Source organism: Panthera leo, chromosome A2 (assembly GCF_018350215.1).
Source record: "Panthera leo isolate Ple1 chromosome A2, P.leo_Ple1_pat1.1, whole genome shotgun sequence".
In the NCBI taxonomy this organism is placed as follows: Eukaryota; Metazoa; Chordata; class Mammalia; order Carnivora; family Felidae; genus Panthera; species Panthera leo.
Genome location: NC_056680.1, coordinates 136,849,458 through 136,876,581, shown reverse-complemented (window position 1 = coordinate 136,876,581; position 27,124 = coordinate 136,849,458). Strand labels below are relative to the sequence as shown.

The following is a 27,124-nucleotide window of genomic DNA, read 5'->3' as shown; positions in this document are numbered from 1 at the left end:
TAACTGACTCAGATAATTGGTGAGCTACACAAACCAGGATAAGGACAAAAAATAAATGAGCCAGACACAGGAAGAATCCCGGACTTTCTTACCATTCAGCATGGAAATTTTCACTCATTCTTTTTGTTTGAATTTTGATGCACTACCTGCATCCAGAATCCATGAATCCACATATGAGTTTTCTGGTTTTTTGTTTTTGTTTTATTTTGTTTTAAGTAGGCTCCATACCCAATGTAGGGCTTGGACTCACGATCTTGAGATCAAGAATCACATTCTCTACCAACTGAGGCAGCCAGGTGTCCCTCCATACTGCTTTTCTTATTCTACTTTTGTAGAAAGCAAACCTCTGGCCCTTTCTTCATACCTTGGTTGGCTGGCTAACCACTCCCTATCTTAACCTGCTATCAATCTCCCTTACCTTCCCCCTTCACCTTCAGAAAAATTTCGTCCCTGCAATTCCTAAGTGTTTCTAGAGTTCTGCAGCATTAATTACCATACATCCTCTTGGCTTCTATACCTTACAGGCTCAAGTTCCATTCTTTTCTGGTCTGCTAAGTCAATTACCACTCCTCCATTTGTTCTTGGTTTCCAAAATTTCTATGATATTCCTCAATCAGCATTTTTCCTATCACTAAAACTAATTTGAAAGGATATAGGTGCTTTTATATTTATTGCAGAATTATTTATAATAAGCCAGATATGGAATCAACCTAAGTGTCCATCAATAATAGATGAACAGATAAAGATGTGTAGCACATCTATAAAATGGAATATTACTCAGCCATAAAAAAGAATGAGATCTTTCCGTTTACAACAACATGGATAGAGTCAAGAGGATATTATGCTAAATGAAATAAGTCAGATAGAGAAAGACAAATATTGTGTGTTTTCACATTTATGTGGAAAAAAAATGAGCAAGCAAACAAAAAAACAGAAACAGACTCATAAATACTAAGAACTGGTGGTTGCCACAGGGAAGGGGGTGGGAAATTGACAAAATATAGGTGAAGGGGATTAAGAGGTACAAATTTCCAGTTATAAAATAAAATCCACAGAGATGGAAAGTACAGCATAAGGAATATAATCAATATTGCAATAATGTCATACAGTGAACATTAAGTAATGTATAGAATTGTTGAATCACTATGTTGTACACATGAAACTAACATAACATTGTATGTCAACTATACTCCAATTTTTAAAAATACATTAATTCTTGAGTGAATGAGTTCTAATAGCTCAGTTCTGTTCATTAATTAATTTATGCATTAAAAATTATATATTGGACACATATACACATTAGGTGCTCATCATACATACAGGAACACCAACAAGCTCCTTTTTCTCACATAGCTTACTTTCTAGAAAAGGGAGATAGAAAATACAAAAACAAAAAAAGTACGTGTGGTGTTAACAAATGCTAGGAAAAATAATAAAACATTGTAAAGGGTCTGCAAGTTATTCTTTTTTAAAAAAAATTTTAGGGGCCCCTGGGTGGCTCAGTCAGTTAAGCATCCAACTCTTGGTTTCAGCTTAGGTCATGATCTCACGGTTCATGGGGTCAAGCCCCACATCGAGCCCCACATTGGGCCCTGCACTGACAGTGAGTCCCTGCTTGGGATTCTCTCTCTCCCTCTCTCTCTGCCCATTCCCTGCTTGAGCTCTAAATAAATAAGTAAATAAATAAATAAATAAATAAATAAATAAATATTATTGAGAAGTGGGCAGAGAGAACAGGGGAGAGAGAATCCCAAGCAGGCTCCGTGCTGCCAGTGCAGAGCCCAACACAGGGCTCAAACTCACAAACTGTGAGATCATGACCTGAACCAAAATCAAGTCAAACGTTTAACCAACTTAAACACCTAGGCACCCCTGCAAATTACTCTTTTAGAAAGAATGGTCAGGGCAGCCTCTTGGAGGAGGTAGCAATTGTTCTGAATTTTCTTTTATATTTCCTGTTTCATACAAAAAAATTCTCTAGTGTCTTTCACATATATAGTACATGGTTTTATCCATAGAGAATCCAGTGGATGTAGGACTTCTGTGAAACATCTCAAGGTCAATCTTTTTTTGAGCAAATCGAGGACTTCTGTTATCCTCTTTTGTGTTTTTCAAAAAGCTATCGTCATATCTTTGTCCTTTTTCTTGGGCAGGCACTGTATTTCCATTCCCACACTTTGATATTTCATGTTGCCATGGAGTCAAGTCCTTCTTGCCATTATTTGAGGGGACAATAGAGATTTTCTTACCCTTGGATAATAAACTATTGGCATTTTAAGATTTGATATTTAGATGAGAGCTTTATAAGCTGAAGAAATAATGTCTAAAATACAACCTCGGTAATTTCATCATTAATATAATACCAACATACCAGTTAATGTTAATGGTTGTATTACATTAAATAAAAGATTACATTCTAGTTCAACCTAAGTTAAAAATAAGAACATTGACAAATTAGAAGTTTTCACAATATTGATTAAAATGCTAGTAAAACTTATGAAAAGATCCTCAATATCACTCATCATCAGGGAAATACAGATCAAAACCACAATGAGATACCACCTCATACCTCAGAATGGCTAAAATTAACAACTCAGGCAACAACAAATGTTGGCAAGGATGTGGAGAAAGAGTACTGCTTTTGCACTGCTGGTGGGAATGCAAACTGGTTCAGCCATTCTCGAATAAGGTATAGAGGTTCCTCAAAAAGTTAAAAATAGAACTTCTCTGTAACCCAGCAATTGCAGTACTAGGTATTTATCCAAAGGATACAAAAATGCTGATTTGAAGGGGCATATGTTTATAGCAGCACTATCAACAATAGCCAAAGTATGGAAAGAGCCCAAATGTCCATCGACTGATGAATGGATAAAGAAGATGTGGTATGTATGTGTGTATACACACACACACACACACACACACACACACACACACACACTCAATGGAATACTACTCAGAGATCAAAAAGAATGAAATCTTGCCATTTGTAACAATATGGATGGAACTAGAGTGTATTATGCTAGGCAAGTAAGTCAGTCGGAGAAAGACAAATATCATATGATTTCACTCATATGTGGAATTTCAGAAACAAAACAGATGAACATAGGGGAAGGTAAGCAAAAATAAGATAAAAACAGAGAGGGAGACAAGCCATAAGACCCTCTTAAATACAGAAAACGGGCCCTGTGTTTCTGGTGGGGTGTTGAGTCTGGGGATGGGCTAATTGGGTGATGGGCATTAAGGAGTGCACTTGTTGGGATGAACACTTGGTGTTATATGTAAGTGATGAATCACTAAATTCTATTCCTGAAATTATTGTTACACTATATGTTAACTAACTTGGATTTAAATTTTAAAAAAAATGTTAGTAAAACTTATTTTAATTTTTTGCATATATAAAAATGTGTATGATATATTGTATAAACATATGTGTGTGTGTATATAATGCATATAAGTCTAGATCTTAGAAATAGGGTATGTATATGTGTGTGTATAATTTATTTTATTACAAAGAAAAAAAAACAAAGTTATAAAGCCCTCATCTTGGCAGATTTTTTTTGTTGAACACTAAAAACTTGATAAATTTTTAAAATAAAATGAAGGGTTTCATAAATGGTAGATTCCATCTCTTAATTGGAGGTTCTGCAAGAACTTTGTATTATATATTTGATAGGTTACATAAATAGCAGTTAACAAAAATAAAAATACTCAGAATAGAAACAGTATTAAAAGGTATAATAAGCAAGTTTAAGTGGGAATGTCGAAAACAACCCTTTTAATCTTAGGAAAAAAGTGTATTTGTTAAAATGTATTTCAGTGTTTGTTGAAATACATTCCACATGAGAAATTTGTTGCTTTTTGGAAATGGATATTCCTCCTCTTATCTGTGTAATGAAATAAATTCCATAGCTGCATAACAGAAAGTAGATGTAATGCCTTTATATAATTACAGAAAATAACTCCAAAATGGGAGACATCAAGAATCAAGAAGACAAGACACCTGTCCACCACCCTGAAATCTTGCGTTAGCTATTTCTGAAGCCCTTTCTAAACCGGGAAGAAGAAATGAAGGATTAGGTGACAGTAACAATAGCTACTCAATAGGAAATAGATTTGTTAGGGTCACATCAATGTGTCCTTCACACTTACTTACCCTGCTTCATTTCCTGTCTCCAAGGCAGTATTTCCTTCCCATTTCTAAAACTCATCTCTCCTAATGTTTACTAAAAGGTTTTCTTTTCCTATGTCTCTCTCCTAGGATCTTATTCTCATGAATCTCTTATTTGTCTTTATCTTCACATTCCTTTTTTTTTTTTTTTTTTTGCCTAGTTTTATTTCTCTTCTGCTATCACATACTCAAGTTTTGCCACGTTAAATTTTATGAAGCGAAGCAAAACAACAACAAAAGAATCTTCTCTGATTCTTCCCACTCAGGTACCTGCACATACCCATTCTCCCCTCCCCTGTCAAACTTCTAGAAACAATATTTTATACTCGGTGTGTCTAATTCTTCATCTCATATTTACTTATAAATCTAACACAGCCAGTCTTTCATTATGTTAGTTGTCTGAAATTGCTTTCTTCAGGGTTAGCATCCCTTTCTAATTTTCAATTTCTGGATCCTTGCCCTATCAAATATATCTGTAACATTTTTCTACTACTGCTTCTTTCTTCCGTTTCTAACCGTTGCTTGCCTTAACACTGCAGGCTCCTGGTTTTCCTCTCTCACTGGGATGAATCTTCTCAATTACCACTGCTACATTCTTTATTTCCCCCTCTCACTAAATGCAGATATTTTCAAGAATCCTTCACTGGTCTTATTTTTTAGCTTCCCATTTCTCTTTTCAGATAATATCACCTATTTCTGTTTTACCTATCACTTCCATGCAAATAACTTGCAAATCTCTGTGTCTAGTTCTGCCTTTTTAAAAAGCTGAAGGATCCAGACCTGTGTTCCAGTTGTCTGTTGAGTATGTCCTCCTGGTTATCATACTGGCCTCTCAAACACAATAGTGCAAATTCTAAATCATCATATTTGCTTTTCTTGTGTTTCTCTCCTCAACACTCCCTTTGTTGAAAACCACACACCTTTTAAGACATGGTACTAACACTACATTCTTCTTAAACTCTCTGATAATGTCGGTAAAAAAGGCTAATTAAGTATTTTTTTAATCAATCCTTAAGGTATACGGCCTTACAGCCCAGTGGTTAAGAATCTAAGCTTTCATATTAGGCAATCCTAGGCTTGCATCTCAGGTCTACGTGAACTTTCTCAAGCCACTTAACCTTACCAACCCTTGTTGTTTTGTTGTTTTTCACCTATTAAATGAAGATAACAAATATTCAATAAATGCCAACAAATATTATTATTATAAATAAAGTATAATTCTTATAGTATAGTATATGATCCTTGATGGCAGTTGGAGCTGGAAGCATCTGGTCTATCTTCTAAGCAGCAGGAAAAGAATAAAGAGAAGAGCACCCTCTCTCTCTTTAAAAATACTTCCTGGATGTTGCCTAACTTTTGTTTCTCAAAACACAGCTGCAAGGGAGTCTGTGAAAGGTATTCTTTACTTGGGTATAAGGCCATTGTGAATAAGGTAAGGAGAAAGAATGGATTTTCAAGTAGGCAACTAAGCTTGATTGCCCCAAGGACTATGGTAGTTTCAAGTTTAGCAAGATTAACTGATTAGACTTAATTATACTAGCTGTATAGCATAATTAATGCAATTAATTTATCCAGTGATTACTTCTGGGAGAAGAGCAGTTACAGGTAAGTTTTTAGATAAACACGAAAAATATGATGAGAGTCTGATTTCAAGGCTCCCTAGACTCACATTTGAACTAATTTGAGTAGAGTATGGACTGCAAGTTTAGATGCTGTGAGGAATGGGAAATGTATGTGAATGTGAAAAAAAAACATCAATTTGGCCTTTAAAAGTAAGAAGAAAAGATTTTCACCTTATAGATTTCTAAGAGCTTTCAAGACAATTTTTCAGGCATCTAAAAAATGTCACAAAAAGTTTATTTTAATGACCAGAAAGAACTCAAGACATATTTTCCTCATATAATTCTGGAGCTAGTAATATTAGAAATAGCACAGAGATAAGAGAATTAAATCTGATGTAAAATATGACAAATGCTTGTATGTTATCAATTTATGAATTTTAATGGCAACTTAAAATATATCTTCTCAAAAAACTTTATTATGAAAAAAAACTAAACATAGAAATGGAGAGAGAAAAATAAACCAAACCCTCTTAAAATCATCAAATTCAACAGTTTTTATGATTTTGCCCCATTTGCTTTAACCACTCTCTCCCAATTTTTCTTAAGTATTTTATAGTAACCACTTAGATTTTTTTTTCTATAATGATTATTTATTTTTGAGAGAGGGAGTGAAAGAGTGCACATTCACGCATGCGTGCAAGTTGGGGAGGGGCCCAGAGAGATGGAGACCAAGACTCCAAAGCTGGCTCCCACAGACAACAGACAGCAGACAGCAGGATGTGATGCGGGGCTCAAACTGAGGAGCTGAACTATGAGATCATGACCTGAGCTGGACCAATTGAGCCACCCAGGCGCCCCTGAAGTATTTTAAAACAAATTCCTAGATCATGTCATTTTACCAAAAGCTATCTTTTAAAAGAGCTATTCAATCATTATTCAATCATTCATTGACAAACAATGTGTTTCTACCCTATGACTCTTCGAAGTTTGGCAACTTATGTCCAAAGTTCTCAAATGATGCCTTTATCAGAAAGGTAGAACATTTTGCATTTACAAATGCTTTGTAATCTCTATTATGTAGCTTTTCCTGTATTGCAGTTATCCACAGAGCATGGTGTTAAAATACTATTCCTTCTGGACAGTGGAAGAAGAGAATTTAGCATATGCACAGACGCAGTTACAGTCAATATTCAACTTATTCTAATTGCCATATGAAAGCTGATCTATATGGTCAAAGAAGAGTCTAACAGAAGATGGCTAATTGTATCATTTTAAACCTTAAAGTCTTTTTTATGAATAAAACTCTTGATCACTGAACACAGAAGTTAATGTTTTTAAAAAGTTTTTTTTCAATGTTTATTTCTTTTTGAGAGAAAGAGAGAGAGACAGCATGAGCAGGGGAGGGGTAGAGAGGGAGTGGGCACAGAATCCAAAGCAGGCTCCAGGCTCTGAGCTGTCAGCACACAGCCCAACCTGGCGCTCAAACCCACGAACTGGGAGATCATGACCTGAGCTGAAGTCGGACGCTTAACCAACTGAGCCACCCAGGCACCCCAGAAGTTTATGCTTTGAGCAGGTATCAGCCTTCATCACCATTCTGTCACTACCATGTAATAGTGGGATACATCCCTTCTATATTTGAGTATTCTGATTCTTTCTCCCTTTAGAGAAGTATTTAAACATATCAGACAGAAAATACATGCTGTGAATTACCAGAATAAACATTTTAGAAATCTCTGGAAAAACACCAGAATGTATTTTTTAAATATTTCTTGAAATTCTTCTCCCATAAAAAGAAACTACTGTTGAAAATAATGATATATATTTTGAAGTTCATTACAGGTTCATTTTAAGGAGTACAATGTGGTTATAAACACTTCTTCTAGTCCTTTTGTAACTCCAAATGCTTACACTCCTTTCTTGTCTTTTCAGTTCACAAGTTAGTAAAAGTAAAAAGTATTTCAAAGTCAAGCTTTAAAACATAGTTTTTTCATTAGTTGATAAAACAGAGATTTGGATGTCTGATAACATACCTCTTTTAAAAATATTAGGTTAGTCTTATTATACAAGAGAGCTGATATTTTATGAATACCCAGTATAATTTTTGCCTTACCCTTATTGTTATACAGATGATTATGATCAAAATATTCTATTCAAATACATATGTTGGTAAAATTTGAGTAGATCGACTAAATCTGTATTTAAAATTGAAGTATTACTTTATTTCACATGAGTATGTTCTGTGTTTGAAATGAAAGCAAACAGGGATCTGTCATACATATCTTTCTCATAAACAAACACCAATATAGCTTCACATTGGATGTAGCTTAAGCTTCTTAGAAAAAAAGTTATGAGGTCTTGCTTTTCTTTTGTTTCTCCTTGATGAAATTGTATGCAAGAAACCTCATGACACATCTGCAACACTACAACCTTGAATTTTAAGTTGATATTGCCTGTAGTCAAGTGTGAGTCATGAATTTCAATACATTTGTTTCAATTGTTCCCTACAGCTAAGATGCAGAAAATACTTATTTCCCTGGTTAGTATCAAATTCAAATGAATTTTATCATTTGAACCATGGAGAAGACTCTAAGGTACTATCCTTCTTACAAAAAAATGCATAATGAGAAAGAAAAATATTAATGGTTTAATACATTATTAAATTAGAGAGGATCAAGTTTCCTTCTATTTTACTTGGATATAATTATAAAATCTCCAGTATGGTTATTTTCCCCGCTCGTCTGAGAAAGAGATAAAAGATTCTGTCTCTCGAGTCTGATAGAAAACATGATAGCCAGAGGCCAGTACAAGAAATTGTTATTGAGTCAGAAATATGAATTGTTAGTAAAGCTTTTTTAATTCAGTTATTTTCTTACAGCTATAATTATACTATTCAAAAACATTTAAACCAATCTTCACCGAGATCATTAGAGAGTTAAATTTTTTTTAGCAGTTCTTTATTTTTCATATTACATCAGGAAAGTATATTTTTTTCATGATTCATTATCTAAGTTGAGGATAAATTAATTTCCACTCTTTCCATGGGCCTCTGGCATAAAGAAAAAATGAAGACAGTAGCAGAACTTCGTTCTAGTGACAACCTTATTGTAAAGTGAAAATGTTACTTCACTTATTGGTAAGTTTTTTTTCCCCCTGAAAAATCATCAGAACTTATTGATATCAATGGGGGCTTGCTAGTGTGTCCCAGTGAGAATTTATGAGTGATGTAAGATCATTTAAATGTGTAACAGAGTGAAAATCCATGAGTGACAAGAGCACAGTTAAGAAGTGCCATATGGGCAAGCCCCAAGATGGAGGGCAGCTTCCGCCTTGCTGCTCAGGGCCCGCACCTGCTGACCCAGAAGCTCTTGACTTCCCCGCCACCCCGCTCTGCCTCTACCACAGGAAGACTGTTAATCATTATGAAAATCCTAGAAATGTGGGGACTCTTGACAAGACATAAAAAATGTTGGCACTGGATTGGTGGGGGCTCCAGCTTGGGGTGACGTAATGAAATGCCGGGTTCAAGTGGATGGAAAGGAGAAGACTGTGGTTGCCAGGTTTAAAACATTTTTTTTTTTTTTTTTTTTTATGATTTGCCCAAAGTCATATGGGCTTTTTTTTTTTTTTTAAGTTTATTTATTTTTGAGACAGAGAGAGACAGAGCATGAACGGGGGAGGGGCAGAGAGAGAGGGAGACACAGAATCGGAAGCAGGCTCCAGGCTCTGAGCCATCAGCCCAGAGCCCGACGCGGGGCTCGAACTCACGGACCGAGAGATCGTGACCTGAGCTGAAGTCGGATGCTTAACCGACTGAGCCACCCAGGTGCCCCTAAAACATTTGGCTGTGGTTCTGCAAGTGCCTCTAGCTTGTTAGCCACTGGGACAACCATGGAGGAAACCCTGACCATCAAGAACACACATAACGCCAAGGAAATTTGCCTCCTCCACCCCCGTGAAACTGCACTGCTCCATGCTGACTGAAGATGCAATCAAGGCCGCCCTGGCTGATTACAAACTGAAACAAGAACCCAAGAAAGAAGTAGGGAAGAAGACATGAAGCCTCTGCCAAGCGTCCAGTAGGCCGTATCACTGTTTGCTCACTCGCCATCCAATCACCATAGATGTTTATTTAGAAGCTCCTCACACTACAATAAAAGAACTCTGAGACAAGCAGCTTTTGTTGGTCACGTTGCGGCTCTAATGCAAGCAAAATACAATTTACTTGTTCCAAATCCCGTCCTTTCTTTCAGCCCACTTTTATCACCTTAACCCAGTTGGTGTGTATGTTGAATTGTGTGCATGGCCTCCAGACTGAAATCAATAACGAAGTCTCAAGTGTGGTAGTCCACAAAGTGCACAAATATTTACTTTCACCTAATTCTATTTTGGGGAAGATTACAAGTAGAAAGCCCTGCTATGATTACTTGACAGAAGCAATTATTATATCATAAATAAAAGATAGGAAGACCAAAAAAAAAAAAAAAAAGCTATATATAATAGGACTGTATCTTTTATGTTTGTAGCATGCTTTTTTTAATTTTAAAATTTTTATATTCTTAGAACATTTTTTAAAGTAATCTCTACACCCAACATGGTCCTCAAACTCACCATCCAGGGGTCAAGAATCACATGGGCTACTTACTAAAACAGCCAGGCACCCCTGTAGCATCCTTTAAGTAGTACAAGTGCTTTAGGACATATTTTCCATTTGGGCTACATTTAAGGGTGATCCTAAGAGTTAGCATAAAGATTATAATGTAATTGACTTTATAAGGTCAGTTTCTTATTAATTTTTGCTACAAATTGTTGACAAATTAATGTGATGCATGATGAATGAGTGATTAAAAGATTATTATTATTATTATTATTATTATTATTATTATTATTATTATATTGTTAGCATATAAAAGAGAGTCTACTCTGAGTACTTGAAAGGAAAAGCTGGTGATGTGAGATAAAATTGAGAGCTTTGTGACCTATATTTTGAAAAAGAAAGCAACTCATTAGTTTTAGCTCCAATTTGTGTGTCTTGTAATAATTATAGGTGTTCATGCTGATCTTAAAATATGGAATCCAAACATCCACCAACTGTTGCTGAATTATTCCGTTGGCCCTATATGACTCTAATTTACTCAACTCCATATAAACCCCCAATTTGTCTAGCATGCTTGACTACAATGCCTTACTCAGACCACCTGCCTTAGTAGACAGTTATGTGCAATTCTATGCTTCCTCTTAAAATTATATATTTCAGTGCTTCACTGTTCAAAATGCCCATCTCAGATTCTTAGTACATAGTAAGATTGTCAGCATATACTAAGCTAGGTAGCTTACAGTAAAGCGGCTATATATAATAAGAGCTCTTCTAAACATATTTAAGCTATTCTGTTGCTGCTGTTACATCTGTATCTTAACTTCAGATACTTGATGCTAAGCCAGAGGGAGAAATATGCTAGGGTCATGGAACAATCTAACTACTTCTCAAAAATGTCCTGTGGTGATAGCTACCTAATTTAACACTTCAGTCATGAGATGAGGCCAGCCCTGCTGGTTGGCATTCGGAAAGGTTAAGGGCTGTGCAAAAATGTAGAGCCCCTTGTGATGCTCAAACCCAGCAATTACTCTTATGGTTTAGATATTGCTTTCTTTTCCTTTTATTGGTTGTAACTTTCTATTTCTATTTTATTAGGTTGTATTGTCCTCTAACAAGTCAGCACATACCTCTTTCGAAAAGAGAGAGGGTATAATGGATTTTTTGAAAGGCGTAAATATAAAATTAGTGAGGTCATGTACAAAAGCACTATTTCCTACCTACCCCCTCTCTTTCTTCCCACACAGACACACATGCAAACACACCACATAGCAGAAAAACACAATTTAATATGAATAAGGACAGCTCAAGCCTAAAGTATTAATTGAGTTAGAGGGCTTATTAGATGAATAGAGTGAGGTGGGCTGGTTGGCTTCATGTTGTCTAGTTTGCTTATTTGGTTAAATAGTAAGTATTCAATTAGTTGACATGTATTTGAAAGTAGCTTTCTAGGTCAAGGGATGATATAGACTCTGGAATTATAATAGTGAAGAAAACAGACAAGAATCTCTTGTTTCAGGAGCTTACACTCTAGAAATGCTTGGAAATTTCTTGCTCCGTACCAGACACTGGGTAAGTTGGCTTATGTGTTTTAAGCCTCACAACAACCCCATCAGATAGGAACGATTTACACAGTGAGAAAACTGAGGTACTGAAGGTTAAGTGGCTTGCCTGTGGTCATGCAAGTGGGAAATGGTACTGGGATTTGAACTGGGTTACTATCTCCCCAGGGTCTGTGCAGTCATAACCAAGGCCTCATGGAAGCTTTAAAAGGTTACCATTAATAAAGCAACTGTTTCCTCAAAATGAATACATTCTTCTCTAATGGAATGAAGAAGCATTTCTTAGGATTGTTTACAATGATGAGCATTCACCTTTGAAACCTGGTGCACTTTCCATCTTCCCATTACCATTTTCTGGCAATTTTCAGTATATGATTTGAGGCACCGCGGTTTGATTTAGCGGGAACTTTATCATATTTTGCCTCTTTGTCCTTAATTTCAACCAAATTTAACCGAATCAGCCAGATTTCTGTTAACACAGCATTCAGCATTGTCACAGCTTACACAATTTACTGTAATGCTATGTGGCCATATGATCATTGTTAACATGAGGAAACCCGGAAGAGTAGAGCATAGTGACATTTCCTCCATGCATGTTATTTGTCCCTTCACCATGCTTTTTTATTTGACCCTGTAGCCAGTCATTTGAGCTCTGGGAACTTCAGTTTCCACCTCTAAAATAGTTACTAATGACCTTCCTCCACAACAACAGGGCTGGTATGATGATCTGATATAGAAAATGTAAATAAAAAGGCTTTGTAATTTTGAAAAATTATGCAAATTTTAAGTTGCAAATAATATGAAGGAAAAGGATACAGCATTTAGCCTTCTGCATAGCAAGCATTATGCAAGATCATTACGAAGATCCTTATTTAAGGGAGGAGGAAATAAAATGATAAAGAGAAGTACTTTGCACATAGCAGTCACTCCACAACTGTTAGTTGACTTTATCTTTTCCCTTGATATAAACTGGAACATATTCCTATATATTTATCTATCCCAACTTTAAGAGCTAAATTAAAGGAGAAAAACTGAATTACCTCCAGCTTCTTGAGGGTATAATGTTTAAAAATATTAAATCCCCTTTTTCTCCTTTGCCTTTCTGAATGTAAGAGTTTCCTGAATAAAAATGTCTAAAAGGGATTGGCATTTATTATAGCAACAGTTCCCCTGAAGTGCAACGCACAATACTCAGTTTTGATATCTAAATCTAGGTCCTCAATGGTCAAAAACAAGTCTTGAGGAGAACAGATAGATGATTGAGGTCCTGCTTCTCAAAGACTAGAATGAGAATATGGTGAGAAACACATGCGCTCAACATCCTCTACCCTCCTTTCCTGGAGAAACTAGATGAAGATCATGGGTGTTGAGGTGGGGAGATCGTGGTCAGGGCGGTAGGAAAGCTGAGGAAAGCAGCAAGGACAGAGAACGCTCCTGTTTCTATTCCTCATCAAGGATTCTGAAAAGAAGTCACCATTCATGATCCCACGTGCACCTCTGATGTCTTCCCATGAACTTGGCAGAGCAGAATGGCCAGGCACTGGGGAACTTGAGTTCCCATGTGGATGGAGTCCATGGCCACCATCTAGAAGCTGTGGCTAGGGAATTTCTGAGAGGTGGTCACTACAGAAAAGAGTTGGGGTAGGTGGCTTTGTAAAAAGGATTGTGCATTGCTCAAGCTGACAAGAAAATGTGGCAATCATGGAGTGACACAGGATTAAGGCCACATCACAAGTTATATGACTTCAGATTTCAGTCAAGAAGAACAATGGGACAAGTAGCAACTGGTTGGATAAACAGTACTACCCTATACTCCCAAGGGGGCAGAGGACACTTCCCAGGGATCCTGAATCTCCCTTCTCAGCAAAAGGTTGCACAGCCTCTTCCCTTCCCCAATATACTAGGTGACTAACGTAGGGAGGGAAAGAAGATGAGAGGAAAATAGCTGAGAGAGTACACATTTCATCCATGGAAGCTAAATATTCCTCCACACTGTTAAAATTATTAAATTAAAAAAAAAAACACTTTTGATTGGATTAAAAGTTTTCATTTTTTCTTGTTAACCAGTGTACAGAGTGTACACGAAGGAGGCTGGGCTAATTATAGACATAATAAAGAAGTTATTTTACCTCCAAGCATGAGTTGGTGTTTGACTGACATGTGCTGTCCTGATACAAACATAACAGGGCAGAAGAAAGTAGAAGTACTGGATGGGTGATGGGAGGAGGCCTTTTTGAAGACATGGTACTTGAGCGGCATTCTCAACAATTAGAAAGATTCAGCCAAATGATCACAGTGGAAAGTCTTTCAGTTGGAAAATGTGCAGAGCCCCTGAGTGATGAAACCTGACCTGGATGCCTTCCCATAATGATGCTTTCTGTTGCTGTCACCAGACACTTTAGAGTGGCCATGTGCATTGAAGTTAAGTCCTTTAAATTAAGTATAACCCATGGTTGCCCTGGATCACATTCCATCAACCACCAGTGTGACCACAAGCTCCATACCCAGCTCTCTCACATGGACCTCAGAACCAGGGACACTTCCATCTCTGGGTACTGCAGCTGATCCTCAGCATTTCCTCCACACCTAACGCTGTGGCTGTGTGCTGGCCCTGTGCAGGCTCCCAGGGCTGGTCATGACCAGAAGACTCCATATTCTGGGATTAGTCTGCAGCCATCCTGGCTATTAGTACACTCCTAACCATCATTGTCCATCACAGCTGGATTTCATGTTGGTTTTGTTTCTGAATCCTGATTTATTAACTATTCACAACTCTTTGTCATCTCTTACCAACCTTTTTGTGGTTTTCAGCTTTGTGCGGATTCCCAGGTCCATGGCTACAGCTGTTCCTAAATATCTTCCCAAGTGTCACCACTTGTCCTTACAAATCTACCATTATTGTCAGTTTTTCCCCATTGTTCACAGCATTCTGTATCTGAGTAATTTCTGTTTTAAGAGTCTAGTTCAGTAAGTCTAATTATGGCCACTCCAAAGCTTGAACTTTTCACAAGACTGCAGGTTCCCTCTATAAAGTTAAAAAAACAACTAACTAACCAATCAACCAATCTACCAACTAAAATAACCCCAAACAAATTGTGTGTGTGTGTGTGTGTGTGTGTGTGTGTGTGTGTGTGTGTGTGTTTGTAATTTGAGCCTCACAACAATCTTAGGAAAACAATATTGCATCACTATTTTACATGAACTTGAGGGTAGGTAAATTGCCATAATCATGAGCTGATGACAAGGATTTGGCACTAACACAATGTTATTCTAAAGCCCATGCGCTTTCCACTGTGGTACAATAAAGGTTTCTACTCGAGCTACTCTTCCAGCATTTTCTTAGTTTGCTGTTCACTCATTCCAGAGTTTACACTATCTTGGCATATTCCTTGTAGTAAGCCCCCCCATGCCCTCATCACTTGGTAGCAATATAACCTCAGATAAATTGCATCATTTTCTTGAATTTTGTTTACCTTATATCTAATATGGAGATAATAACAGCAATAGTTATAGTGAGGTAATACTAGGCACATTAACAATGTTTACTTTTATAGTCTAGTTGTTGTTTTATCATTGGGCACATGTTCTTTGAAGATTTTACCATCCATGATGCCCCTACATCTCTAAAGGTATGTGATTCCTTTCCCTATTTGCTTTATTGAATGTTACCTTATTATTACAGTTCACTCCAACACTTTACGTTACTCAATAAGTACTGCAAAGAACAGTGGATGTTCACTCTGATATTTTGTAACTGAGGGTAGAATTGAGTGTCCTGTCCAACAGGGTTAATTTTCAAAGGAATAATGTTGTCTTGTCATCATCAGTCTCCTCATAACATATATCCTGATGGTGGTGATTGTGAGGTGATAGCAAATTAAAGTGTTAGATTAAATAGCTTGACTATGAGTGAAGCAGATAGATAGTGACAGTAAAGGGGTCAAGTTTCTGGACACCCATTATGGGAATGCTACTCAAGTCAATAAAGATATACTTTGCAGTATCAAATGTGAGTGATTCCAGATCCATGGTGTCAACATTTCATCATGTATTTTCTATTTAGAGATAATTTGGAGATATTTGTAAAATAATCTTTTCTTCAATTACACATTTGGAGGAATGTATAATTCTAGTCAAAATAACCATAAATTGCTACTATTTATACATCTGTCACAATTAATTATCTTTGTTTAAGGATTTATAATATGAAACCATTAATGACATCTTTAATTTGAGGACACATAGGCAATAAAGATAGTGACTTTACATTTGATTCTCAAGAAGTAATACTAATAAAGAAGAAATGTAATCTATTCTGTCATATTAAAGCACAGTAGCTGACTCAAAAACATCCTTATTAACATTTTATATAATGGTTAGGTATGGTTTGCATATAATTTGGTGTGATGGCTGATTACATGGAATCTCAATCAACACGTTAACTCCAGTATCTTCCATGTCTATTAATGGTTCACTTATAATTTCTAGTGGTTTTAATATTACACACATACAAACACATTTTTTTCTTTTTTCTTATTTAAGTTAATGGGATGTATATGGGGAATTATTAAGCTCTATGACCAATTCACACACTGGCTTAACTGTGGAGCCCTACCAAGAACATCATTCAATAAATGGATATTGGATGCATTTGCCGATATTATATATTACATATATAATGTCAAATAATAATGCATGTATAATATTATGACAAATGTATTGAATTACAGGGGGTATTTATCTAGTCCTCTCTATTCCCCTTTGTCTACTATGATAGTGTCCATTCTACGCCTTTCTAGACTGGTTTTAATTCTTACAGAATTATAAACTCTTTAAGCTTTGAAAGGGAAGTTAAAGGTCACCTAGTTCCTTCTCATTTAAATTTATCATTTTTTTTCCTGAAAACAAAACCAACCAAATAACAACAGCAACAAAAGCATATCCTCTAGCTAAAAGTTTATGGAAATTGGATGAGGAATTGGGGGAGGGGGAGTCTATGAAGGGAACAATAGTCTTTGCATGGTTACCTTTGAAAAATGTTATTAAGGTTTGTGATCTGGGACATAAAGCATCTGATCTGCATAAAAAAAAAGAGGTTGACATTAGCTGACCTAGAGAAGAGATAAATAGGCAGGGCACATATAATCACTTATGTTAAAGTGCTTGATGGTAGAGTGGAAGATGAAGTAGGAGTCTGCAGAAATACATGTCCCAGACTTATGGACATTACTAGTTGGAAAATAACAGTGCACAATTCATTTAACAAAGTGAGTACGTTTCATCCCTTTCTTCTGAACAGATACAGCTCATGGCTTTAGTAGTGGTGCCTGGTGTTCTGTAAAACTTGAACTTTCTTAATTTGTTATATCATCAGTGTTTCTTAGGAAGAGAGGTACTCTGTGTACTGATTTTCATACACAAATTTGGAAGAAATGTTAATATTGTTATTATTAAAAGGAAAACAATTTTAGATCTTATGCCACTCTAGAATTCTATGCTTAATATTAAGAATACGAAATGAAATTCTACTATATACCCCTACTATCAAAGGTAAATTACTAGCCATAATCTCAAATATCAAAATATAACTCAAACAATATTCTTAATTTGTGTAAGGAGCCAATAAACCAAGTGTGACATTTTATGCTACTAATAGGACTTTAAAATTCAGCCTTCTTATTTTTTTTCCTTATGAACCAAAAGATAGATTTTGAGTCCCTAATTTGAGTAACACCAATGCTAGTATCACGTAATTAGTTGGGTAGTTTTCAACTGAGCAGACTCATATCAGATTTATAATTATTTCAATCAGAAAAACACTCACAATTGGTGTAACAGAAAAGATGGGGGAAATTTGTGCTGATCTGTATTTCACCCCTGTCCATGGCCACAGTCCAGGGCTGCTAATTTGGCTTTTCACTCTGTCATATTCCACTTGAACCTTTCTGAGGGAATATCCTATGCATCTGGCAGATAAAAACAGACAGGGACGAAACTAGGACTTGAACTCCCAGTTCTCCACTACTGAAACAGAGCATTGGCTGATAATGACTTTCTAACAATATTAGTGTTGTTAGACTCTCCTGCATCCTTTTGTTGAAGTTTTCTGGCACCAGGGAGCTAAGAATGAACACACAGGACACATTTAATGCTAAAAAGCTATGCATCCACTAAAGATATTTAAAATTCCAAATTGGAATTATATGTTGCACTTCACTGTGAAACAGAATTTAAATATGCCACTCATGGACAAAATCATGAATTCCATTTTACTTTCAAATACACATCTTTATAAAATTACATTCGGCTAATAACTAAACCTCTTCCATTACAGAGGTATGAAAAAGATGAAGTGCTGGGCTTCACAAATGAGAGGATCCAATTCATCTATGTTTTGTGAATTACTCATGCTTGACATTTGAGGAATTTATACCAATAAAATGCATAATGGATCAAAAGTTAGTAAGTTTTCAATTTAATTTTTAAATACAGGGGTTTTAAAGTGGGGAGTGGCACTTTGAGGATGAGAGGCATTCTGTGTGTGTGTGTGTGTGTGTGTGTGTGTGTGTGTGTGTGTGTGTATTATATCCATAAAGATCTTTCTAGAATCTGCTATTATTATCCAGGACCATGCTCCCTTAGTAAGTTCTAACATGGAAACAAGTGGGATTTCACGGTCAGAAGCATCCCTGTTTTCAGTCAGGGATCAATGAAGAATAAGCCTGAAGCTGGGCCTATATCCTGGGCAATCTCATTATGACATGTTTCTAGGAAATCAATCTGTCTGCTGTTTATTGCACATTTCTCAGATAGATCACATTGAAATTCAGCCCTAAAGTTCTTCAACCCTCATTCCATAGAAAACAGCAACACTGGAACCAATTCCCTGTTAAAAAAATACATAAATATGTAAATAAAACTGTAGCATATAGATAGGCTTGTTGTTGCTATGGATTCTAAAATATCCATAGAAGAATTCAATTTTCTAAAAATATGTTATAGAAAATTAAGTTCCTAACTAGAAGTCACTTTATTTTTCTCCAAAAAAGAATGTTACAAGTATAAATTTGGCAGGTTTTGTGCAAATTATCAGCAGAAAGAACCATTACTGCAGTACTGTCTGAAGGATGCCACAGATCTGTACTGTGGATAACATAATGACATTAAGGACACTCCTTACGACAGTGTTCAGACAAAGCCATCCTCATTTCCCTATCTGCTTTAGAGAAAATCATATTACAGCAAAGGGACTCCAATTGTTATTTACTTTAAAGCTGCAAATAAATACTAATGCTCTATCTCTTATTCATATGTCTGTGAAACGAGAATGCAAGAGAGAGTTAAGTAAAGTACTTAGTTAATATTTACGAGGGATTTAAATGGAAAACAAAGAGAAAAGTCCTAATATATGAATGCTGTTTTCTGCACTTAAAATACTTAAAAATGTGGAATTAAAAATTTTCACATCCCATTTACTAAACCAGCTGCATGCATTCTCCCAGATACGGATTACTTTAGGGTATGCTTTTTCTTTAACAGAGGCCTGAAGCTTCTAGAGCCTACCTTGATGAATGCAAGTTTGTATATATATGCATAATTGTCATTTATCAACACTAATGTTAACAGTGAACTTCGTAAGTGGCCATTAAAAATTCTCAGTAAGGCCTGATTTTTCATTGCAAAAATACTACCAAAGTACCTTTATGGATTTATGTTCCAGATGGTAGTACCATCTGGGAGCTAACTTTCATTGTCTAATAGTTTCTTGCTACATTTACATGTATTAGGCATCAACACCCACTTCTGGTTACAATTGTTTTCTTTCTTGAATCAGAGCTTAGTAGAATGTATTGTGTATAGCTTATTATGCACTGATCTCAGGTGACAAAAAGAAGTAAACAGACTGGAAATTTCATATTGCTAATAATAGAATGCACAGCAATAAAGCGACCTCCATTGACCATTTCCAGACTTGAGATCAGTAGCATTTGTGCCTCACATATTTGCATGAAATGTGTATCCTAAGCAGGTTGGGTCTGCCACTCTGTTCCCTTGTGAATGTAGGCTTGCCAGATGGTTCTGGTGAAACTTTATTTTCTTGAGAGGCTGCATTTAAAGAACACCTGATGGCCTCCAAATGTACCAGAAATTAAACTGCTAGATTTTCTAGTAGATTGATAAAAACGAGAATAAAATGGAGTGAACAGGAACTACCACAGTGCATTACCCTTTTCTTAGGAACACTGACCCTATTCTAGTTCAGTCTCGAGAATTAAGGAACTGATGGGTAGGCCTAGCTCTCTTATTCCACGTATCATGACTAAAGTTTGACTTATTTTTAGTCAAAATGTCTATTAGATGTAATTTTTCCCCCCGGTCCAATGGATCTAACTTCCATAATTCTCATCATATTGTCATAGTCTGCCTTTTACAATACTGTGGTAGCCACCAACCCCCCTCCCCCAAGAGATGTCCACATTGCATTCCTTGGAAACTCTTTTTTATGTTTATTTACTTATTTTGAGAGAGAGAGGGAGAGCGTGTGTGTGCTAGTGGGGGAGGGGCAGAGAGAGAGAGAGAGAGAGAGAGAGAGAGAGAGAGAGAGAGAATCCCAAGCAGGCTCTATACTGTCAGCATAAAGCTGGACACAGGGCTCCACGCCACAAACTGTGAGAGTGAGATCATGACCTGAGCCAAAATCAAGTGTCAGACACTTAACTGACTGAGTCACTTAGGTGCCCCTCCTTGGTACCTCTTCATTTGTTACGTTATATGGCAAACAGGAATTTGGAGATGTGATAGAGTAATCACAATGGTCATTCTAAGATGAAGACAAAAAAGTCAAAGTCATGAAAAGGAAACAGGATGATGGAAGCTGAAGTTGGAGCTGTGTGCTTTAAAGATGGACAAGGGACCACGAGCCAAGGGGTGTGGGCAGACTCAAGAAGTTGGAAATGACAAGGGGATGGATTCTCTCCCGGAGCCTCAGAAGGAAAACAGTACTGCAGGCAGCTTGATTCCAGATACTTAAGAATCATTTGGGACTTCTGGCCTCTAGAACTGTGAGGCAGTAAGTTTGTGTTATTTTAAGCCCAAAGTTTGGGGTAATTTGTCACAACGGCAACAGGAAAGTAAGGCACATAACCTTAGAGTCTGTGGGCTTGAGCACTGTTTTCACAGAATTATTGAATCATTTTACTATAGGAATACTCTCTAGAGAGGGACAATTTGTTACTGAGGGAGAGTAAAGGGAACATTGCCAGAATAATAATCTTGGGAAAGTAAGAACGGCTGGAAGCCAGGACACAAGTGGGAGGACTGTATTCAGCTAGGAACAGAGACAGTTGGCTTCATTTTTTTTTATCTCTAATGATAAGAATATCATAGACTGTGATATCATTGGCTGACAGCTCTCTTAGTTTTCTTCCAAGCCCTGAGAATGGTACTACTCTCCATCTTTTTCCTAGGTTCATTTTCCTCCATCTTTGAATGTTTCCTATTCCCAATGATCCCATCAACAGACTGCTTCTCCTTCCTCATTAGATGTCTCAATACTCAGTCTTACCCTCTTCTAATTGCAGTTACCTTTGTTGATTGCTTAATTAAAATGAACACCTTCTACAGCAGTGGTTCTCCACTGGGGACAATTCTGCTCTGCAAAAGGCATTGGGCAATGCTTGGAGACATTCTGGTTGTCACAGCTTGCAGGGGGTGGGGGGGGAGTGGGGGGGTGGGGGGTGGAAAGGAGGTGTGCTGCTGGCATCCAGTGGGTAGGACTCAGGGATGGCTGCTAAATATCTTATAATGCACAGAACAGTCCTCCAAGCAAAGAATTATCCAGGCCCGAATGCTAATCATGCCACGGTTGGCTGTTGCAAAACCCTGTTTTAGACAGTACACTATTCTTTATGCTATAGCATGGATTTTCCTTTAAGTCAAGCTTCTGGAAAGGGTAGACTCCACCCATACTGTCTGCTCTCCTTACTTCCTATTGTCCCTTTACTATACCACACTGATTTCAACTGCTATATCCTTATGCTCTCATTTGGGATGACTTTTTCAAGCTCATGAGTTTAAAATATATTGCCAATATGCAAATTATGCTCACATCTTCTTATTTGTTCCAGTGTAACCTCCAAACCTTAGACAAATGGGTCTGTCTGACTGCTAGGCACCCCTACTTCTTTGTTTCAAACACCCTGATGAACGTATACAAACTGATCTCATCAGTTATCACTGAAACTTTTTCTTCCTCCTGCATTTGCCACTTTCTTCCCCTCTAAATTTGATAGTGTTTTTCTTTTTGTGCTCCACTCATTGCCCCATTCAGTCACTTGCCAAATATGCTTATTCTTTAAAATTCTGTTCAAGTTTCTTTGTGTAAACCCCTCCTGACCTCTCCAATTACTAAGAGCTGAATCAGATATCTCTTCCTCTGCTCCTTCTTTATGGTCTTGTAGCATCCTCCTGTGATACATCATCTACACAATTTGCCATATGGTATTAGCAATTAGCCACACAGAAATAAAAAGTCTATGAAATTGCATAATATTTCCCCATAAGAACCCAAATTGGATATCTCTTGCTTGTTTTGATACAACCATGTGGGACTTCCCCAACTTCCTTCACAATGTGACCTAAACTTTAATGCCTCACTGTCTCTGTAACTTTATCTCCAAAATACTGAGGTTCAACCTTAGCTCTGTTAAAAACATAAAACGAAAAACAAAACAAAACAAAACAAAACAAAAAACCTCCTTAAGTGTACTGTGTAAAATTCCAAAGAGACCCCTATGACCTTTGCTCCCTGGTGTTACTCCTGTGATTATGTTACCTTACTTAGCATAAGGGATTTTGCAGTTGCAGTTAAGATTACTAATTAGTTAATTTTAAAATAAAAAGATTACCTAAGTAGACTTAATCTAATCATGTGAGCTCTTAAAAAGTGCCAAGTTTTCTCTGGCTGATAGCAGAAGGAGATGTCAGAGACGAAGCATGAGGGCTTCAAGTGCCATTGATGAAGGAGTGAGGAGGGACCAAGAGAAAGAAGGCAGGTGTCCTCTAAGAGAAGACAGCGGCCCCCAGCCCCCAAGGAAACTGGGACCTCAGACCTATGGCCACAAAGAACTGGATTCTGCGAAGGACATGGATGAGTGTGAAAGATTCTTCCCCAGAGCCTCTAGACAAGACCTGAACTTTGCTGACATCTTGATTTCAGCCTTGAGTGACCCAGTCAAATTCAGACTTCTGATCTAGAGAACTGTGAGATAATAAATGGTTGTTGCTGTAAATTGCTAATTTTGTGGTAATTTGATAGGGAGCACTAAAAAAAAAAAAAAACAAGGAAGGCCCGTCTCCCTCCTCCTCAGCAAACGAATCAGTTCTTTTTCTATACTGTCGTTCAAATAGCTATTAGGATTTTGACACAGACTTCTTTAACCTCTAGCTTTTAAGTCCCCTAAAGGTAGGCAGTGTGTATTATTTACCTAACATCTAAGGAATAAGTAAACAAATGAGATTAAAAGAATTCATGTGACAAATAATTAGTCATACTTTGGTTTGGCTCTCTGGATATAAATGTTTTATAACCTTTAGCAGTCAAATCAAACTATCCAACTAGCCTGCAAGAATGGACTCAGCCAGAGGCAGGACCCCTGACAACCTACTTTGATATAGCAGTATAGTCTAATTGGCAGCTAGGGGAAAACCAGGCAGTTCTATAATATGCCATGGGGTACATGCTCTTCTTGAAAGAAAAAAATCTCAACTACAAGAGAAAGATGAGAAATGTTTGCCTTATCTAAAGCATTCAGTCAGGACATTCTACTGCAATATATGTACCAGAATTCTTATCCTTCAAGAATGGACTGTATTGTTTTCTATATGCGAAGATTTTGCTTGTGTGGTAAAGAGCCCAATCCATGATCAGCAGTCCACTTCTAAGAGTAATATAATTTGCAGTGTCCCCTTCAGTTTTGATACCCCAGGATATAAATTGTAAAAGATGTAGGAATCAAAGATGCCTCCTTTATTTCTTTCTGCGTATCAAATACTCTGGCTACTAGTCAATTCAACCTGTAATTTACAACTCAATAGTGAAAACAAAAGACTAACAGCTGAATGATTTTGTTTTAACTACACAGATTCAGCACATTAAAGAATCTCTCATTCTACAGTAGGTCATAGCAAAATGTGAAAGAACCAGATGGAGTGACCCAAGTGTATAGAAGAATTCTGCTGGACACAGTGTATTACTTGCAATTCTTTATAATACAACGTGATTTGCAAAATAAAAATAAAAGCTTAATGTTCAGTTACACACCTATGTGTCTGACTCTATAGCTTACAAATGTGAAAAACCAAACTTGTTAAAATAACTTTAAAGGAAAGCACTTTAAGAATAGCATTGATTGCACTTACTTTGAGAGATCTAATTATTATATTCTTCCAAATTATATGAGTAAAGTTGAAAGAGGAAGGCATAATTCCTCTGTCTTGAAGGGTACGATATATGTGCCAAAGTTTAAAGTTAACTCATGATTTAATTATCTTAGCCTATGTAAGAGGAAGATTACGTTAAAAAAAAAAGTAGATATCATAACAAACCAGGAAGTTATATGCTTCCTTTACCAATCTCCACAGGATTTCACAAGAGCATAAATAAGCTTATGTTGTGCTAAGCTTTGAGATTTGGTGATTTGTTACTTGTAGCAGCATGCTTGATCTAAAGATGGTTGAGAAAGTAATCATGAGTAAACAAGTAAATGAAAAAGATGAAAGCAGAACAACAAACTAGTGCTCTCACTATTGCTCTTGTTTTTTGTATTTGGTATTTGTGTACTCCATTGAAAATATGAAAATCAATGGCAGTGCTATGGTTTTGTCTCCTGGTTCTTATTTGAAAAGTTCATTTCTTCATCTCTGGTGCCTTTCTAGTAGCTATATTCTTGTTTTATTTCTTTACGTAGAAAGGGGATGTACCTCTTCTGATGAAATACTTAACAAATGACAAAGTAACAAAGTAGATGATTATTTTGGCTCAGGGCAGAGTGTGTACATTTTCTTTAAAGGCATATCTTCAAAACCATTTTAAGGGTTTATATACTTGTAAGTATTATTCTATTAAAAGAACATTATTTGAAATAGTAATATTTCTTCCTGGCCAGAGACCCATTACCATTTGGTCTTCACTCTTTAAAATACTCACTTACCTGCAAATTGAATCTCAACAAGGCAAAGCTAAATGAATCTCAGAATCTAGAATTTAAACAAGAGAGTGGCAAATAAACCTTCTTTTAAATCTTCTTTTAAAAGGTTGATACTCTATTTGTATTAGTTTTCTCAAGTTTAATAACCTTGTTTATTGGATGCTATTTCATATATCGAGTTGTAAGTATCTGTGGAAGGCCCTAACTCTTTAGACTCTTTAGAAGGCATACCACCACCACCACCAACAAAAATCCATTTTTTTTCCTTGGGCTGCTTTGGACAATACATTTTGAAGTCCGCTAAGGAAACAACAATAAAATTACTTACATAGAGAGCAATCAATACTAAAAATCTTATACATCCTATGGTATTGTGAAAATAATTTAACCTGATCATTCTTTCTGACATATCTTATATCTAAGTGACTTAATTCCCATTCAGATCGATGAAAATGATTGTCTTTTTGGTTATTTTTAAAGACGACACATGTTAAGGATTCAACTTTCTCGAGTATATTTTAAAATTCCTTGAATTTACTAAGCGTACCCACTGATTTGTTAGATCTGCAATGGAAAGCTACAAGTACAGGAGTGGGCAGATTATGATTTTAGAAAGGTGACAAAAGCAGAATTAAATGAGGGCAGAAATCTGTTTTTTTTTAAAGCAAAAATAGCATTATATATTGCAAAAATAACACAATTTCCATTAATCTACATACATATTTATAGTCTTCTTTGAAAAAGCATGCTGCACACACCTCTTAGAAAACTCTGACAGCAGAAGACTGTCAATTATGTAATTTCAAATAGCAGCTCAAATATTTTGCAACCTAAAGCCATATGCATGGTGAAAAGAATAACATGAATGAAAAGGAAACTAGAAAACAGAGCCATGTAGGTTTGAACAGGGCAGTGATGTAAGAATCTGTGGGTCTTCAAATAAAATTGGAGAGGGGGGCAAAATATGTGAAATAGCAGTTGTATCCACCTGCTTGAAGACACAGTAGTGATGGAAGAAATGTTTTGTTGATATGGGGAAGAAAAAAAAAGTAATTATAATTTGCTCTAGGAACCCTAGTGAAAACGTGCCTGCTTTTGTGAATATTTTCTATGAAGAGGACAGAAGCAGAGTGACCTCAGTGGCAGCCCTGACAAGTCACCAAGGCTAATTAGCTGCTATCCTGTCAATAGGTACAAATCATAGCAGGAGCTGGGGGCTACAATAGAAAGTTCCTTCAGCCAGGGTGCCTGGGGCAGAAGGTGCTAATGACACCATAACCACATCCAAGGAGGCCTTCAAACAGCACATGGTCTCATGAGAATTTTGGCATCCAGGAACAAGGAAGGTGCTGGGTGACAGCAGAATAAAAATTACACAGTAGGTTTAACAATAAAGCATGAAGTAGAAACAAGGGACACATTTTCCCTTTTGTGCAAGTCATATATCAAAGAAGCAGGAAAAAAAAGGCTTTCTTAACTATCTGGAAGGTATTCATTTTTTCTAATAGTCTATACAAAGAATTACTTATCTTGGTTGAATTTGTAAAGAAGAGTGTCAAGCCTCTTAAATTTCTTTTGTCTTCTATGTGCTTCATTTTGTTTAGATTGAAAGAAAGTGGTCTTTCTTTGAAAGAGGCAATCACCCTAATTTGAGGGTTCAGCCTGCCCCTAGTTTCTCTTTAGCCTGTAAAATATAATCAGCATCAGCATGTAGATGTCCCTGATACTCCCACAGACTTTTTAGATTGTTTTGTAACTTACCTCCTTATATGTGTTCAGAGTAGATAATATTTCTATGGTTTATATTCTAGATTCAAATTTCAAATGTTAAAAAAAGGGGGAGGGGTCTTGGTGATGACACATTCTCTCAAGTTTTTTAGCAACTTAAGGAGCCTTAGGCGGCTGAGAACAAAACTGCAATGATGAAAGAGGAGACAGGATGCATGAAGAGGTATTTGCAATCAGGATGTAAGGAAGTGGAAGGAGAACCATTTTCAGAGTCAGGCCAGTGTGAGTTTGGATAGAAGTTC

The 27,124-nt window shown here is 36.6% G+C and overlaps 1 protein-coding gene and 1 pseudogene across 1 annotated transcript in view; one reads left to right on the top strand and one right to left on the bottom strand.

Annotated features, from left to right (window-relative positions):
- Positions 1-9,790, top strand: part of LOC122213631 — a 76,700-nt pseudogene extending 66,910 nt beyond the window's left edge.
- The window catches only part of KCND2 (potassium voltage-gated channel subfamily D member 2), a 480,818-nt gene that overhangs the window by 253,267 nt on the left and 200,427 nt on the right, over positions 1-27,124 (bottom strand). The gene's annotated exons all lie outside the window — the stretch shown is intronic.